Below are 15,392 nucleotides of genomic sequence, written 5' to 3'. Positions count from 1 at the left end.
GCTCTTGGGCGCAGGAGGAGGAAGGTCGGAAAGGGCCACTCCCGAGCCGGACGCTGAGTTCCACCAGCTGGCGGCCCTGGCGTCATCCACCGCTTATGCCCAGCCAAATGGGGTAACCCAGAGGCGCGGAGTGGTGCGGGGAGATAGCACCGGAGGAGAGGAAGGTTCACCTTCCCCAGGCCCGCAAAGGATGGTGTTTCTGGAGGAGAGGATGTCGGCGATGGAGACCACCCTGGCAGTGATGTCGAGGGCGATGGAGCGCCTGGCAGTTTTGGCGGAGCCGGAGAGAGGAAGGGAACTTCGGGCTGGCTCAATGTGGGACGTGAGCATGGGAAGCAGCCAGGGCTTTGCAGACCTCCCAGCACCGAAGGGAAGGGAAATGCGAAAGGAGCCCGGTGCCCGGCCCAAGACCCAAACAAGCCTGACGCGGGTGGAGGAGAGTGACGACGAAGGGGAAAAGCCTCCGAGAATCCCGGCTACGCTCCCTACTGAGACCCTGGTGCCCCTGGCGAATGCCGGGCGTGGCACAGGGCCAAGAGAAGCAGCAGCGGGGCCCACTGGTCCGCAAGGGGGCTTGCGACGGGCGGAGAATTGGGGATTGCCACCACAGGGACCCCTACCGAGACGAGAGGAACTAAGGATCGAGTTTGGGGGAGAGTCCTCTGAACTGGATTTTTTCCTGACCACGGTGAGGGGCTATATGGAGGACAATGCTCACACTTTTAGAACGGAATCCAGCCGGGTACGGGCCATTGGTGCAGTGTTGAAGAGGGGAGCGGCCAGCTGGTACGTTCAACTGCACGCGCGGCGCGACCCATGTCTGGGGTCACTCCGACGCTTTATGGGGGCCCTGGAGACCCGTTTCCGAGATCCACTGGAACAGATCCGGGCGAGGGAGAAGTTGAAGACCGTCTCCCAGGGGCAGAGATCGGTATCTGAGTATGCGGAGGAGTTCCAATGCCTCGCTGAAAAGGTGCCGGAATGGTCTGCAGTGACAAAGATAGAACTCTTCAAAGAGGGGCTCAGGCGGGAGATCCTCTCCTGGGCGGTGCATCGTGATGAGCCTGACACACTGCGCGGATGGATTCAGCTGGCGGGGCGCATCGAGACATCGCTGGCCCAGGCGAGGAGGCACCGAGGAGGGCTACAGCAGCGGCCGCAGATGAAAGAGGGGAGCCGGAAGGAGGGATCAACCCCAGCCGGGAGGAGAACGGAGCCGACAGGGAACGTGAGCACCAGCAGGAGGGGCTGCTTCGTGTGCGGCCGTTTGGGCCACAGGGCTGCCGAGTGCTGGCAGAGAAAAGGGGAAGGCGGAGGCCCGCCCAAACCAAGAGCCGTGGCAGGGAAACGCGCCGAGGAAGAACCACCGATGAGGCACCACTCGGGGGGGTTGGTAAGTCAGGACAAAGCCATGATAGTGGTCCCCATTCAGCTTGAAAGTGGCAGCAAACAAGCAACCTGCAAAGCATTTGTGGATTGTGGATGTTCCAGGAACATCATCTCCCCTGAATTAGCCGAGGGATTGGGATGCGAAAGAACGAACCTAGAATCCCCAATAGCTTTTTCGCAGTTGGACGGATCCACAGCATCGGGATCATTAGCTAAGTACAGTGCCGAAGATGTAAAGTGTAAGATAGGGAGTTGGGAAGGAAAGGTATCATTTGTGATATCACAAATAGCCAGCTATAATGTTATACTAGGCATGCCATGGCTGGGGCAGGCCAACCCGCAAATCAACTGGGAGGATAAGAGCATGATCTTCAGGATGAAGTTGGAAGAAGGGAGCCAGGAAGTGGAGAGGGAGCCGGGGAAAAGGGGGGAGGAAGACTCTATCAGGATAGCAGAACTGGCAGATAAATTACCCCCAGAGTATCGGGATTTTGTGGACGTATTTGATGAGAAGGAAGCAGACAGTTTCCCACCGAAGCGGAGAGTTGAAGTGAAGATAGAGCTAGTCCCAGGAGCAGAGCTTCCCAAGGCAAAAATATACCCAATGTCGGCTAGGGAAAAGGAGGAACTGAGAAAATACATTGATAAAAACCTAGCGAGGGGTTTCATAGAGCCTTCAAATTCCCCTTTAGGGGCGCCTGTGTTGTTCAGGCGGAAAAAGGACCAAACGCTGAGGCTCTGCATTGACTACAGGGGCCTGAATGCAATCAGTTCTGTAAATAAATACCCCCTACCCTTAGTGAAGGACTTGATCGCCCAGTTATCGGAGGGACAGATATTCACTAAATTGGACTTAATTGAAGCGTACCATAAATTGCAGATCAAACCAGAGGACAGGTGGAAGACGGCCTTCTCCTGTGCATTCGGATTATTCAATTATCGTGTGCTCCCCTTCGGTTTGTGCGGCGGAGGTGCCGCGTTCATGCAATTAATCAACGAAGTGTTGCATCCATTGTTGTACAAGGGAGTCTTTGTTTTTTTAGATGACATATTGATAATATCTCGGACTAAGGAGCAACACATAGAACTAGTCAGGGAAGTCCTGCAAAAGTTGAGAGAAGCAAAACTGTATGCGAAGCTTGCCAAGTGCGAGTTCAATAAAGACCAGATAGACTTTCTGGGGTATAGGATTTCCTCCCAGGGAGTGGCGATGGACCCTGCGAAGGTAGAAGACGTGAGGGGGTGGGAAGCCCCCAAAACACGGAAGCAGCTGCAATCCTTCCTAGGGTTCGCAAACTTCTATAGAACATTTATCAAGGACTTTGCGCGCCTCACTTTGCCATTAACGGATTTGTTAAAGACTAAAGGCAGGGGAGAAACAGCCAAAGTGAAGGCCCCAGGGACCAAACTGACCTGGACAATAGAATGCCAGGAAGCTTTCGAAGCCCTTAAAAAGCGTTTTACTGAGGAGCCTGTCCTACAGCACCCTGATATGTCTAAAGCCTTTGTATTACATTGCGATGCGTCAGACCGGGCATATGGGGCAGTTCTGCTACAGAAAGACGAGGGGGGGAACCTGAAGCCATGTGGCTATCTGTCAAAAAAGTTTAGCGATACAGAAAAAAACTGGCCAATTTGGGAGAGAGAAGCCTTAGCTATTCTAAAAGCACTAGAGTGCTGGAGACACTTTCTGGAAGGAAGTGGAACACCGTTTGAGGTGTGGACTGATCATAGAAATTTACAGTATCTAAGATCCCCTCGTAAACTATCGGCGAAGCAAATTAGATGGGCCCAATATTTCAGCCGTTTTGATTTCAGACTCAGATTCTTCCAGGGGAAACATAACATACTCGCGGACGCTCTCTCTCGGATGCCTCAGCACGGGGGAGGAATTCAGGAATCTGAAGGGAGCCTATTCCTAGATAAGCAATGGGGCCTGGCAGTACTAACTCGAGCACAAGCGGCCAAAGAAAACAAACGTACTGCCATTTCCACGGGGGGAGGAGAAATATGGGAGGAAGAGTTGAAGCGAGCGTATGGAATGGACAAATGGTTACAAACTAACAAAGAAAAGGGAGAATTGTGTGGGGATTTGGTGTTTGTAAATAAGAAATTGTATATCCCTGAATGTTTAAGACGAGAAATGTTAAGGAAGTACCATGATAACAAAGGTGCGGGTCATCTAGGCCCCACCAGGACTATTAAACTGTTGGCCAAACAATGCTGGTGGCCCGGAATGAGGAAAGACGCCAGGGGGTACGTCACGCAGTGTGAATTATGTGCAGAGGGAAAAACACCACCTGGGAAGCCCCAGGGGCTATTGCAGAAGGTGGTGGAGCCCATGAGGCCATGGGAATGCGTAGCCATGGATTTTGTAGGCGAACTACCCCCCAGCAGAGGCCACAGATACATTTGGACAATATTGGACCTATTCTCAAAACAGGCACACTTTGTGGCCCTGCCAAAACTCCCTTCAGCTGAAAAACTTGCTGATTTGTATGTGAAGCATGTATATCGCCTACATGGGTGTCCCGACAAAATAATTAGCGACCGGGGGGTCCAATTTACTGCAAAATTTTGGGGAAAATTCTTACAGCTGTTAGGAGCAGAAAGGAACCTGAGCTCGGCCTTTCATCCCGCGACCAACGGGGGGGTCGAACGTACCCAACAGACACTGTGCCAATTCTTAAGGATGTACACCAATTATAGACAGGATGATTGGGCGGACCTTCTACCGTTTGCTGAGATGGCTTTTAACGGGGCCGTACATTCGGCCACAGGTCGTGCCCCATTCGAAATAGTATACGGACAGGAGGTGGCACCTTTCCCCAGGCTACCCGAGTGGAAGGAAGGGGAGGGCCAGACCGACGAGGAATGGCCGGCCAAAATCAAGCAAGGGTGGCAAACCGTGGTAGAGGCATTGCGGGAAACACAAAAGAAGTACAAGCTCTTTGCGGATCGTAGGCGCCGAGAGGGGGACAAATTGGGCGAAGGAGATCTGGTTTGGCTGAGCACAAAAAACCTAAAATTGGGATTCCCATCCAAGAAATTGGCTCCACGCTATATAGGACCATTCAGGGTAGCAAAAAGAATAAACGAAGTGACCTATGAGCTGAGGCTACCCAAGGACCTAGGAAAGGTACACCCGGTATTCCATTGCAGCCTGTTAAAAAAGTATAAAGGAACTCTGGACGGCGGAGAACAATAGTTGTGTTTAATCTTTTCCTTCCAGGATGAAGGGGAGGAGGACGCCATGTCAGAACCCTGCTACTAGAGCCTGGATGTGGCTCTGAGTTTCAGGGTCACTGACATTGATAAGACACCTGCGGCTCAGGACTTGGAGAAGAAACGGCTGCTGGACTTGGCGGGGAATTTGCGCGGGGTTTTACTGAGCGGGAAGAGACTGTTCAAATGAGGGGGAGGGTATATAAAGGAGGGTTGGCCGTAGTATCCCATTCTTGGCTTTTTTGATGTTCATGTTTCCTACAGTAAAAGTTTCTGGTGATATCACAGAGAGTCTTGTGTGTTCATTCAGGAGCGGCTGTGGTGAGCTGACACAGTGCTGTAAGTCTGTGTTGTGAAAATGTTTTTCTGAACATTAAAGGTCAAATTGGATAGCATAGCTACTGTCAGAAATATGATTTATGAATTTGCCTTAGCCAATAATGAACAAACTTCCTTTTGCTCTTGGTACATTAAATTCAAGTGGCAGGCCAGGTAGGAAGAGTTACCTGTTTTCTCACTCTTTCTGCTAACACTTCCTCTCTTTGTCTCTGTGACATCATTCTCTCTCCCCCTCCATCTTTCTCATTGCCTATTAGAGGGATGCTGGGAGGATAGCAGAGATTTTGATATTCGTTACAGTGGCTATGACTGCACAATATTCAGAATGTAACCATAGCAGACAAAGAGTCGGTTCCGTGAAGGCATACCTTAAAAGACTACCTCTGTTTTCCCCATCAAGGAAGGGTAGCACTAAAGAGCCACCAGCACAACCACTATTTTCCTGCTCGGGTATTTTAAAAACCCAGAAGTACATCCACGGCAGAGAGAGAATATTCTCCCAATATAAACTAAACTGCCACTCTACCCAGAGAAGGATTAAAATCTTTTTTGATAAATACAGTAGAGTCTCACTTATCCAAGCTAAACGGGCCGGCAGAAGCTTGGATAAGCGAATATCTTGGATAAGAAGGAGGATTAAGGAGAAGCCTATTAAACATCAAATTAGGTTATGATTTTACAAATTAAGCACCAAAGCATCATGCTTTACAACAAATTTGACAGAAAAAGCAGTTCAATACACAGTAATGTTATGTTGTAATTACTGTATTTACAAATTTAGCACCAAAATATCATGATATATTGAAAACATTGACTACAAAAATGGCTTGGATAATCCAGAAACTTGGATAAGCGAGGCTTGGATAAGTGAGACTCTACTGTATTGATGATGTGCCTTAATTTTCTTTTTTTTAAAAAAATAATTGCCTTATGTAGATAGAGCGGTGAAAGGCCTTTTTGAATGCCTAGATAGAAAAACAGTAGTCAGGGACATCTGGGCTCCCTGGAGTGGCATTAGCTCTTTCGCCCCTCCATGGAATAAATCTGAGTTTCATACTTTAACCCTTGATTTATCCACGGGTCATACCATATTGGCAATGTTACTTTTTGTTCCCTTTCTACCCATGCTGACAATGATATTTGGTTGCTGTAATTGTTGTTTTTCAACCATAACATATTGAGTAGACATTTTCAGTAGATTTTCAGTAGCCAAAAGAATTCAGTATAATCAAAACAGCCACATGTCACATAACTAGTTCCCAAAGTAAAGTGTCCACCAAAGTGAGCAAAGGTGAGTCTGTTTCATATGAAATGGCAGGTGATATCTTAACATCAGCATAAATGTGGTAACCAGGAGCATAAAGCAGCCAAAAAGAAGCTCAGGATGTGATAATCTTGCATTGTATTGTGATTCTCATTAGAGTAAGGCTTGAATCCTGTTTCATCTGTTTATTTCATGATTTTGTACTGGTTTGTCCATTCGGATTGCACGGAATATTACAACCCCATGGGAACAAAAGAAACAGTAAAACTAAAGGCAGAGGGGAACGGTAGCCGTTTGGTTGGCTGATTTCTGGCACTTGGCTGTAGGTCCTGGCTCACAGGGTCTTCAGCCAAGCACTGGGTAATTGATGCTTGTAGTCCAGGGGTCCTCAAACTTTTAAAGCAGAGGGCCAGTCCAAAATCCTTCAGATTGTGGAGGGGCCGAATTATCATTTGGGGGGGGGGGAACCCAACAAATTCCTATGCACACTGCACATGTCTTATTTGTAGTGCAAAGCAACAACAGCAATGAAAGAACAACAACAACAACAATAATAATAATAATAATAATAATAATAATAATAATAATAATAATAATAAAAAAAAACTTTATTTATACCCCGCCACCATCTCCCCAACGGGGACTCGGGGCGGCTAACATGGGGCCATGCCCAGAGCAGTACAATATAATAAAATATAAAAACAACATATCATAACACAATTAAAACAATACAATAAATAATAATATACATTACATCAAGAAATCAAAGAACCAATAAAAACAACGGCGGGCCGCATGAACACAGAGATAAAAACTCTGAGTGAGAGAGACAAAGGAGTACACCACAGGGGACAGGGACATATGAAGGTGGAGCAGTCTAGGGGATAGATGTTGGAAGGGAGTAACAAAGAAATATATAGCAGTAATTACTATACAGTAATAACAATACAATATTTAAAAATGAAAACAATTGTAACCAACATAAACCTATCAGGATTTCAATGAGAAGTGTGGGCCTGCTTCTGGCCAATGAGATAGTCAAGTTAATTAGGATTGTTGTTGTGTGCCTTCAAGTCATTTCAGACTTTGGGCAAGCCTAAGTCTAAAATTATTTATTTATTCATTTACTACATTTATTTATTACATTTATATCCCACCCTTCTCACCCCAAAGGGGACTCAGAGCAGCTGTATGCACATACAATATATTATATTATAAGCATAGCACAATATTAGCATTATATATTACTATATTGAACCACTTTACTGTAATATTATACCGTGTTTCCCCGAAAATAAGACAGTGTCTTATATTAATTTTTGCTCCCAAAGATGCACTAGGTCTTATTTTCAGGGGATGTCTTATTTTTCCATGAAGAAGAATTCACATTTATTATTGAACAAAAAATGAACATTTATTATATACTGTACAGTAGTTGTCATCACAAACCAGCATAACCAGACAAACTGTGAATCCTATCAAGAATTTCTTGTTACTAATATTTCCATGTACAACACTTTATAGTATGTACATTTACCGATCCTGCATGCTCTGGTGTTCTGTTTGGCAGGCATGCTTCCAAACAAAAACTTTGCTAGGTCTTATTTTCGGGGGAGGCCTTATATTTAGCAATTCAGCAAAACCTCTACTAGGTCTTATTTTCTGGGGATGTCTTATTTTAGGGGAAACAGGGTATGTAATATATATCATATAATTAATATTATTATATGGTATTATTAGTATTATATTTGTAGGAGCCTCCGGTGGTGTAGGGAATAAAAGCCTCGTGACTTGAAGGTTGGGTTGCTGACCTGAAGGCTGCCAGGTTTCTAATCCCACCCAGGGAGAGCGTGGATGAGCTCCCTCTGTCAGCTCCAGCTCCATGCGGGGACATGAGAGAAGCCTCCCAGAAGGATGGTAAAACATCAAAAACATCCGGGCATCCCCTGGGCAACGTCCTTGCAGACGGCCAATTCTCTCACTCCAGAAGCAACTCCGGTTGCTCCTGACACGAAAAAAAGTATTATATTGTATAACATTATAATATTATTATCAATATCATATGTATATACAATATATTATATTATTTAAAATGATATAAAATATTATATTATAAAACTGAGGGTGGGGGCCAGGTGAATGACCTTGGAGGGCCGCATCCGGCCCCCGGGCCTTAGTTTGGGGACCCCTGTTGTAGTCCCTGCCTGCCGGGCCTACGAGCATCAAGCACTCAATGTCTCGTAAGCCTGGCTTGCAGGGCCTACAGTTGAGTGCCAAATGCTCGATGTCTCGCAGGGCCCGGCTCGCAGGGCCCGGCTCGCAGGGCCCGGCGCTTTGCCACCTAAAGCCTGGAAAAAAATTGTTTTTTTCGGACCTTGGACAGAAAAGCCCATTTGTATAGGCACCCGTTTTCATAAGCAGCAGACAGAAACAGGGCCATACAAATGGAACAAACAAACAGTAAGTCTTTCCATACAAATGCACAAGCCTAATTCTCATAGCCTTTAAGAGGAACTTGTCAAGGGAACTTGGGAATCCATTTTAAGCAGTAACCCTACTTCAGCCATAATGAGTTACCTTTCATGCCCTCCCTGTCTGCTAATTGCTAGCCTTTCTACTGAAGTCTATCTGCTAGTAATTAAACCACTACAGGTGGAAAATTCCTATTTGCCTGAATATGAGTTGTTTTTTGAAAAACTGCACAAAGGCTTAAAATCCAGGATATGAACAGGTTCCTTACCTGTAACTGGTTTTTCGGTTGGTTATTCATGGCCCACGTGGGAGAAAATCAGGATTCTTCCAAACTCTAGAATATTTTGATGGGGTTTCTGTACAAATGCAAATATCAATTTGTGTGAGGCACATAGATCACGAAGAATTTTATTTACCAGAAAGATAAACTAAGCAGAACATTAAAGTTTGAAAATGTACATAAAGTATATGCACCATTGAACTCAGTTTACATCTGAGTAGGCAGTATAGGATTGTGCTTAAAGAATTCAAAAGCCAATAGTGACAGAAAACATGTTTATCTTCCTCCATATCTAATTTGTTGGTGTTGGGAAGAGCAGATATAAATCCACTCATAAAATCAATAATCTAGCAAAAGAAGACAGAGAGAAAATCAACCAGGTGGATAAGATGATTGTACAAATATTTTTCCATTACTACAGAACTATGTTGAAGGTTTTTCCCCCTGCTCATTATCAAGATACAGATTGACTATGATTTAATCTGTCTACAGGTGATTAGTAAGAATTTGACTATATCTCTCTACTTTCTATTTCCTTAGTGCTTGATCAGAAACTCCTGAAAAAGATTTGAACAATATATTTGATTTTAACTTCACTTGAAACAAAGTACTACTTTATCTGTACAAAGTATGAAGCCATTTTATCATGTCTGTAATGCAAACTGACAAATGATGTTTTTTTTCTTTTTTGTCTATATAAATGTTTTTTAAATGTTTTAAAAATTCTTAAATCAACCTGCATTTGGATGTTCTTTTTCTAAAAAAAAAAAAAAAGCAACTTATCTGCAAATTCAGCTCCACGTTGTTTACAGACAAGTCTTAAAGCTTCCAGTCAGAAGTAATTGATCAAATTGTGCTTGCAAAATAAGTTCTTATTTGAAAGCAATGTTTGAACATTTGGAGATTTCTGGTTAGATGAAGATGTTACAATATATGATTGGATGCAGCAGCAGTCTAAATTTCTGGTTCACATATGTGTTTGGGAAGAGCAATCTCTTCATATAAAGCCACTGCACCTCATGTTAAGAGCAGCTTAGCTTCCAGTGTCAGCTCTATGAAATATTACAATTTCAGATTATTTTCTGCATCACAGCCTAATGTTCAGTTATCCATTGTTAGATTAACATCTTCCTTCTCTCATTCCTTGCTTTAGTGATCAAAAATAAAACTTACAATTCCTTCGTTAATGCGGTACTTAAATAACATTTGGAAAGTTCTTAATTGATGCTGAAGAATGGGTTGGGGTAAATGGGTGACACCATTTAACAATCAGAGGATGACTGCTAACTGGAACCCAGAGACCATACAAACAATGCTGTTATTCATTGGGTTTTCTTAATTATACGGTATATGCTAACACTTCCTTGGGATTTCAGTCAAACCCTGGAAACTCTTAGTCAAGTATAACCATATTAAAACAGCCTAGCTAACCTCACCAAAAATACAAGTGGTGCACCAGCTGCTGCATGAGAGGGATGGAAATGTTTTCACAATAGTACTTACAATACTCTGCATTCCCTGAGTATCCACAGCTCTTTAATTCATTTGTGTGCCCAGTATACTATGCTAAATGATTAGCACAAAATTTCTAGAGGAACATGGCTGTTTTCTCAGATCATTGTTTACCTACCTCTTTCCATTATCATCACCACTTTGTTTTGCATGGATACTTGTTTAAGAGTAACAGTGGCCATGATCCTGTTTGCTGGTGCGCCAGTAGCAGAGGCTAGGTAACAGCAGAGGAGTAGGATCTTGCAGCACTGAAGTGACAGGGGGATTGGCAGCCACAGCTATCCTTGTCAGGAAATAAAGCTGCCCTGCTGGCTGCCAAGCTGTTCACCTGACAGAGAGAGTGTTGCTACTGCCACACATGCCACTAAGCCTCAATCCAAGAAGAACTTAGGTCAATGTAAGTGAGACTTCGCCAGCGTAAGTCACCAACAGGATTCTAGCCAATGTATGCTGATCTCTTGGGGTCAGCTGCCAGCGAAAGCCTTAATGGTGTCATCTTTAGCACATCTCAAGTAATTTAGTGGCCCACTATTTGTATCACAAGTCATAGCACTGGTTTCCTAAAGCTCTTTAATTTAGAAAGCCAAGTAAGACATAGTTTGAGACATGTTTAAATATTCTATATTTATTGTACTCTTAGCACATGAACTTCAATGTTTTAAAAAATGGAAATATCATTTCCCACCCTCTTCTCCCTCCCCTCAAAAAGCAGCTAATTTTCTCTCTCTACCAGTTGCCAGAAATATTCATTTCCAGGCAGAGAGCAAGCATGGACAATTTCACACTTAACGACGAACATTTCAGAAAGTTCTGAGTGCTGGAAAAGGAAGTGTTATACTGAAAATTACAGCTGGCACTATTCTCTATCAATCAATATCCATTTGAACAGTTAGTTGTTGATCTAAGGGAGTAAATGCCATCCTGTCAGACAGGAGAGGGGGAGCTTCCTTCCTGACTTTGAAGAGAGAATGGCTTCTTTGTATGATACATGTCCATAATTATTTTGCTGTGCGTTCAAGTGAATTTTTAGTACAACGGTTCTGTACCTACCAAATAGCAGATAGGTTGAGCATGAAAATTCATTAAGTGATATGCATGACTGCTTGGCTTTTATTGTTATCTTTTTCCTATTCAGACCTGAGCCCCAATTCTTTTGTGTGTTGGGTATTGTCACATTTATGTTCTTGTTTGTGTGTGGTATCAATGTATCTAGGAGAACCAATGTAATTCCTGGAACCTTCCCATCCATATTACACAAACACCATCACATAGACTTCTCTTTTTCCTCATCTCCCATCCCTTCATATCACACTTCACATGTATTGATGTGACTAGGAAGTAAAGGAAGAGGCAAAGAACTTGAAATCAGAACCCAAGTGGAAGCTGGCTCAGAACCAGATTGTTTTGTCTGTTTTCATTGTTAATGCTCTTTGTTAGAATTGTGTGAGGAGGAGGAGGAGGAGGAGGAGGAGGGGGAAATAGTTAAGAATAATACTCTGTAGTAAGGCAGTATCCTCTCTTTGCTGTCTGATAATGTAACAAGTAATGTTTGCATGAATAGCTGAAAACATAGAACATCTGAGCATCGTACAGAATTAGTGTTGGATGGGACTCTTGCTGCATGTTGTTCAGCAAAACATTAAGTGAACAAATTCAACTTCAGTAATGGGCACTTATTGTACACTGTTCTGATGTATGAATTCCCATGAATTATTATAAATCTTACCTGACCTAACAATATTTGCACTGTTCTGCATTACTTAGAATCTAAGTACCTGAATGTACTGCCTTTTCACACAGGGACAGTTTGTTTCTACGGTTATTTCTCTGTTATTCCAGCTATATCTGTTTTCTTTTGTGTTAGATCTTAACTGTCTAGCATTGACAGATAGTAAACATTTTAAGTTCTTTAGACAGAGTTTATTTTTAACTTTTTATTCTTATAGCCTGATTCCCCTGATGGGTGAGAAGGGCGGGGTCAAAGTGATGTAATAAATAAATTTGCAACATGTCTGGATTTCAGAGGGGAGGGGGGAAAAGGAGCCTGGATACATGCATGGCAATGCAAGCAAGATTTTAATAATGTCAATAAGTTTTGCTTATCTTACATCTCTCACCCACTCCTACCCCCCCCCCACCCCCAATAAAAAAAATCTGTGTTAATGTATTCATGCAGATTTGCTGCATATAGACTATCAGTCTTTTGGCTAACAAAGCAAGGAGTCATTTGTTCTGGTTTCTTACTTTGTTTGATTTACCCCAGACAAATGAAACTCTTTGCCCCTCTTCAGTGAATTAACTGCTTGTGAATAAAATTTCTGACACTTCCGTGTCTGGAGTGGGAAGCATTAGGATAATGAAAAAGCACTTAGCAGATTTTCGTTCCTTTCATTTTACTCCTCTGTTTCTAATTATTGCTTGAAAAATCAAGCTATTCTAACAATGCAGTTTATAAACATATATGTGTGCAAGATCAAATCATTATTCTCCTTAAGCACCTAACAGTTTTTAAATTGCTTGCTCCTTTTTCTTTTCTTTTCCCGCTTTCTTTTCATTTGCTTTGCTTTGCTTTTCACTCCTCTCCTCTCCCTTTCCTTTCCTTTCCTTTCCTATCTTTTCTTTTCCTTTTTTTTTGAGAAGGGGGAGCCTTGGAGGGAAGAAGTAACGTACAAGCAGATGTGCTGCTAGATCTACAGGCTTCTGCCAACCATATGGCATCTTAAAGAAAGATGGTTGGAGCGTCTGGATTAGCAAAGAGTTGGGATGGAAAGCCATGTGTCGTGTTGGTACAGGCAGTTGTTTTAGCTCTCTGTAAAAGGCTTCAGGAGATTGTGTAATGGAACAAATGGTACTGCAAGCCTAGTAACAGCCTTACCGCTGCTGGAGAGGCAATTGGCCCCCAGGCGCCTACTGCTTCATTCTTTCTTTCTCCCCCTCCCTTTCCTCCCCCCCTTCCCATTTATGTATTCTTCTTTCTAATGTATTGGGAACTCCACGACTTGGCTCTAAACTGTTTTTAAATACGCAGGAAGCTGTTGAACATTTCCCCTTGCTTATCCTCCTCACTCTTTATTCTCACCCACAGAGTGAACCCACTGTATGCTTTGCATGGCACTGGAGGTATCAAGTTACTTGGACAAGGGTTACACAATCAATGTCCTATTCACCGCATATAAATTAGTTTTAGGATTACAGCTTCAAGAATTCTCCAGCCAACCAGGCCAGTTGCATTGCTGGCTACAGGATTCTGGAAGCTGTAGTTGAAAATGCTCTGATGGCATTGCAGGTGAGAATTGCATTTAAGTAGATCAGTTTTACTTTTTATGCCACAATATTCCAAATTTACCAACTAAATTTGTAAATTTGATGTAATCGTCTCTACTGGTACTGGATCAGGACAGCATAGGCTGGATAAATGATGCCTTATAAGAAAAAAAAAGTGGTTTGCTTTTTTTACAAGGGCAGTTGCTGGACTTTGGATGAAGATTGTTCAGGCATTTAATATATAAACTTATAAAGTGGTTTTATTAGCTACATTTAAGGATTATTACAACACAAATATTGGTTGAGAATTGCTTATTGTTGATTGAAAATTCTTGACAGAATTTGGATACCTTATTTTTAAAAAATAAGGTCAGTAGTTCATGAGATTTTTATCATATAGCTACTATGTTCACATAATATTACTTCTGAATGCTGTACAACCATGTACATGGTTAAACAACTGCTTTTGTGTCAGAGATACAGTTGAGCTGAGACTTTGATAAGCTTAGCACTTGTTCATTTCTATGGAGCCAACCTTTTGAAAGTCAGGACAATGATGAGATAATATCTATCAACCCCTATTGCATCCTTTCCACACATTTATCCTTTGGTGGTTCAAGTCCAGCTTCAACTGTGACTTGCTTATAAAGCTGTTTAAGGATATAGTTATTCCATTTGCTATGACTAAGTTGCTACAACTCTGGCAGAACAATCTGGTGACCTGTTTGAAACACTGTTTTGTAGAATGATTTTTGAAAACCATTGATAGGGGCAAGATACTTGTAGATGATTACCAACAACATGTCTGGTTCATCCTGGACCTTCTCAGCTTACTGCTTCTACAAGGCTGCAGGATAGGGAACGTTAAACTGTAGACAGAGCTTGATAAATATGTCCCCATTACACTGAAAGAGACCTGAACAAACTGCTCCTGACCCCCCCCCCCAAAAAAAAACAACAACAACAACCCTGGAATAACTTTTAGCAAGTTACAAAAGCCCTTTTCCTTAGCAATGTGTGTGATTTCATAGTACTTTGTCAGCTTCTGATACTCATGCATCAGGATTATTTACAACCAATTGATTCCAATTTCAGGCTTGAATTCAATACTGAGATTATCTTTGATGATGTTCTAGATAGCCTAGAGGAAAAAGAAGATGGAGGAATGCAACACAATTGATTTTCTTTTATCCATACTATTTTCTTCAGTAAAAGTATTGGAAGGCAGGGGTTGGTAGTTAGAGGACTGATATTTCGATGGTCCTGCTCCTGTTTTGTGGGCTATTGCAGAAGTTGTTTTGGCAGTCTTTAGATCAGCCCTATAGAACTTAAGCTATCAAATGCTTCATTCCTCCCCTCATAATTCAAAATCACCAAAACCCACTGAGTGAGTTTTCCAGGAAGTTTTTTTCAGCCAGCTTTGAATCACCTTTCAGAAACATTCAGTATATAGATAGGAAGCAGGACTATAGAGTTAATATGCCAGATCTTTGACCCCTCTATTTTTCTACCTTGAGTCCACCTTGAGTCCTTCATAAATGGAAATGTATATTAATTGTTTCTGACTTGTGGTGACCCTGTCTTGGTAGAATTTGTTCAAAGCGGATTTACTGTTGCCTTCCTCCAAGGCTGAGAGAGTGTGACTAG

General features: G+C 42.8%; 1 protein-coding gene and 1 long non-coding RNA gene across 16 annotated transcripts in view; one reads left to right on the top strand and one right to left on the bottom strand.

Moving 5' to 3' along the window:
• The window catches only part of LOC134297406 (uncharacterized), a 67,426-nt gene extending 56,509 nt beyond the window's left edge, over positions 1-10,917 (bottom strand). Inside the window, exon 1 of the long non-coding RNA XR_010004136.1 lies at positions 8,958-10,917. This is a non-coding gene — a long non-coding RNA (uncharacterized LOC134297406). The remainder of the gene's footprint in view (positions 1-8,957) is intronic.
• Positions 1-15,392, top strand: part of sdccag8 (SHH signaling and ciliogenesis regulator SDCCAG8) — a 135,372-nt gene that overhangs the window by 93,858 nt on the left and 26,122 nt on the right. The window lies entirely within an intron of this gene.

The sequence above is a fragment of the Anolis carolinensis genome, chromosome 1 (assembly GCF_035594765.1).
Source record: "Anolis carolinensis isolate JA03-04 chromosome 1, rAnoCar3.1.pri, whole genome shotgun sequence".
NCBI lineage: Eukaryota > Metazoa > Chordata > Lepidosauria > Squamata > Dactyloidae > Anolis > Anolis carolinensis.
Note: the sequence above shows the minus strand (reverse complement) of the source record. Positions and strands in the feature narration are given on the sequence as shown.